The following is a 3761-nucleotide window of genomic DNA, read 5'->3' on the forward strand; positions in this document are numbered from 1 at the left end:
GCCACAGCTGGATACAGAGGTCCTTCATGACCGGCTTCGTCATCCTGTGCAAATCCATGAGTTGTTTTATCTGGTAGACGAGAAGAGGGTTGGGCTTGGGAGTCTAAAATTGTGCCTAGAAAAGCCTCTGTTCGATTTCCATGTATTGGGCTGTGTAGTGCTTGACCGCTTCTACTTCATTCCATGGGAGGTCCATAAAGGCTCTTGGGGAATGCCATAGCTATGTAAGAAAGGCAAACCTATTTCCACCAAAGGCACATTGTAGTAAGTATGGATTACCATCCACAATCTTCTTTGCTTGGCGGACTTATTCTTTGAAGAATCGCCTCTCTACCCGCTCCAAATTGAGCTCGGAGGACAGCTTGGATAGCTCAGCTGCTTGTTCTTTGGTTTTTGTTCCAAGGCCTCCCTCTTAGTGCTCGCATCTTGAAGATCCCGCTGGACCTCAGCCAATCTAGACTTGTGCCTACCGCTCTCAACCTTCAGCGAGCTTACCTCGGGGGCGGTCTCCTCGACCACCATCTTATGAGCAGCGGCCACTTCCGTGGCGTTCTCCAATTCGGCCTTGAGTATCTCAAACTTCACGTCCATACATGGTGACATGATAAAGATGTCGTATAGAAAATATAGATGGTACTAAACTACTGAGTGCAATAAGAGTGTTAGCGGCGCGCATTAAGCTTACCATGCTTCTTGTTGAGCCGACTATTAAGATAGTTGAGTTCCTCATCGGAAACCTTGAGTTACCGGTCCAGCTGTGTAAGTTCAAGGTGAAAGCACATATGATCCCTTGGTGATTTTGATAATTCATAACAACATACATTGTCTCTTGGAATAACACTTTTACCTAGATATTTCAGGAAAACTCCATAGAGAGCATTGGCTAAAGGTTTATGTGGAGACACCCCTGGATGCAAGAAAGGAACAATATTGGCTCAAGCTTCAAGCTAGAAGACTCTTCATTTTATATTCGTGAGAAATGACTTTTCAGTCCATAGGAAAGCCAATACTATTAAAAGGGGTGAGGTACTAAAATGACCCGATTGCTCAAATGCTCAAAGTTAGCCACCAAAACACTCAGTCATTTTTCCCACATATCCACTCTGTGTAGTGCCACATTCACAAATACGGTGTAATCAACGTTTCCTCTTTGGACCCACGAGTTTGAACCTCACACAGAGCCCTACCCATTCCCACCAAATCGGTGCAACCGAAACTGCATCGGTGCTACCGAGTTCAGTGTGACCAACATTCTGTTGCCAAGATACACAAAATCGGAATTTACGAGTTTGACTATCGGTGCCACCAAGTTTGGTAATCTCACCGTTAGTCACATTTTCGGTGCCACCGAGTTCTATATATCGGTCTCACCGAGATTCAAAAGTTCACACTTTTAGTACTAGTCGGTACCACCGAGTTGTCCACTTTGGTGTCAACAAGTTTGCACTTTTTTGTGTAATGGTTGGATTTTGGTTGCTGCCTATATATACATCTTCATGCACCTTTCATTCGTGGGAGAAGCACTCAGAGCACACAATTCATTTCCAGATCCATTTTCAAAGAGAGAACCACCTACTCATGTGTTGACACCAAGATATTCCAATCCAATCATATGAAACTTGATCTCTAGCTTCTCCAAACTTCTTTCCACCAAATCAACCTCTCCTACCTATTCATATTCTGTGAGAGAGTGATTTGTATTGAGGAGACTATCTTTGGAAGCACAAGAGCAAGGAGTTCATTGATCTACCACATCTATTACCTTTTGGAGCATGGTGCCTCCTAGATTGGTTAGGTGTCGCTTGGGAGCCTCCTACTTCGTGTTGTGGAGTTGTACCAAGATGTTTGTAAGGGCAAGGAGATCGCCTACTTCATGGAGATATATCGTGAGAGAGGCTAGTCCTGTGTGGACGGAAGTCGTGCTAGAATAGACAAGGCCGCTTCCTTCTGGACCCCTTCTGGGTGAAGCCCTGTGTGGACTCCCGCAGCCGTTACCCTCCATGGGTTGAAGTCTCCACTAACATGGACGTACGATAGCGCCTACATTACACTTGCATGTTTTACCTCACACTTCTATACTCTTAGAACGACATGTGTAGGGTAATTTAGACTTATTACAACTACTAGATTTCTTCCCTCCTAGAAATTAGGTTAGGCCATATTTTTAATCTTGACAAGTAGTCTATTCACCCCCCCTCTAGACACATCTTCTATAGATCCCTCACATGGGCATTGCTAGCCACAGCCGAGGACGAGGCCTGCAAGAAAAGTTAGGGATTAATAAGCATCCGAGCTAATGGGACTGGGACATCCAACCGAAGTACACCCCTGAGGTGTTATAGTTCAAGGGTTCCCGAACTGTTTTTGTTCATGACCATAAGTTATTTTGAGCCACGGGTAAGTTCTTCAACTCACCCTTGGCTCGAGGGCTATTATACCTATAAGTAATGTAAAACCTTATAAATAAATCCAACACTACTTGGTTCACCTTCAAACCTGCCAGTGAACCACTCAAGGCTCCCTTCAGTCCGCTATCAACACACTGGATGCTTTGTTCAATCGCACCCATAAGGGTGCAATGTTCATTGGCAATGGATGAACCTGATAGAGCCTCCTCCATCATTGCATTCCACTCGGCTGCAACCCGTTTTGTCATAGGCGGCACCAAAGGCAACATTGAAGACGCGGAGGATCGGAGCTCCGTGGAGCCGTCTCCAGAGGATGCTTGGACGCATCACGGCTCTCCTCTCCCCTCTTTCGGAGGGGGTCGACCTCCTGGGTTTCGGTGATCAAGGCATGGACTTCGATCGGGAACTCTTGCTATTTGGTGGCCGATTTATGAACCTCGGCCATCACCACTCCATCCCGCGTGTTCGGAGGGGCCTCGTGGGATATCACCTCTGCAGCATCATCCAATGCTTGAGGGAGAGTACTACGGGACACATTCCCACTCTCCGCTAGCTCAGTCGATGGAGAACCCCCTTCTGGGACCTGGTCTGTCGGGAGGTTTCGGGCAGGGCTGTGACACGGAGTGGAGCACGCATATTTATTAACAAAATCCTCGTATAATTCCATTAAATAAAGTTCAGATTTCATATCTTTGGGTCGGGGGCTTGATCCTGGGGATCCTTCGGGAAACCCTGTCAAAGGCCCCGGAGTCCTCATCGGAATCCGGGATCTCGTCGGGCCGTGTGACCTTGCTCTTGCAGGGTCTCTTAATGGCATGAGGAGGCAAGCCCTCCTTGGCCTCTTCTGACGCCGCCCTCTTTCTAGTTTGGAGGGAATCTTTTTTCTCTCCATCCTCCGCATCCTCTTCCTTGTATGTGGAGGAAGCGTGAGTGTCTCCGTACTTGGTATCCGGAGGACCACTCGAGCGGAGACACATGTAGGCCTCCCTTTTCTTCTTCTCTTTCATCTCCGACACCGTGTATGGCACCACCACCAGCATCACGGTCAACAATGGCGACCTGGATCTTCGGCTAGGGGGGCTGGGCCATTTATTTTCACGACCTTTTTCAGCCATCCCTACACGGACGGTTGGGGAAAGAATAATATCCTTGTTAAATATTGAAACTTTAAATAAGAATGAAAGCTCAGTCATACCTCCAAGGGAGGGTGATCGGCATCCAAGCCGACGTCTTCTTCCTCGGCTCACCATTCGTGTTGAGGTTTGAACAACACCCTCCAAAATTTCTCATGGGTAGTGTGATAGAACTGACTCACGGGTCCGGGTCGCCAATCTTGTAGGACCACATTGGAGT

Source organism: Hordeum vulgare, chromosome 2H (genome assembly GCF_904849725.1).
Source record: "Hordeum vulgare subsp. vulgare chromosome 2H, MorexV3_pseudomolecules_assembly, whole genome shotgun sequence".
Lineage (NCBI taxonomy): Eukaryota > Viridiplantae > Streptophyta > Magnoliopsida > Poales > Poaceae > Hordeum > Hordeum vulgare.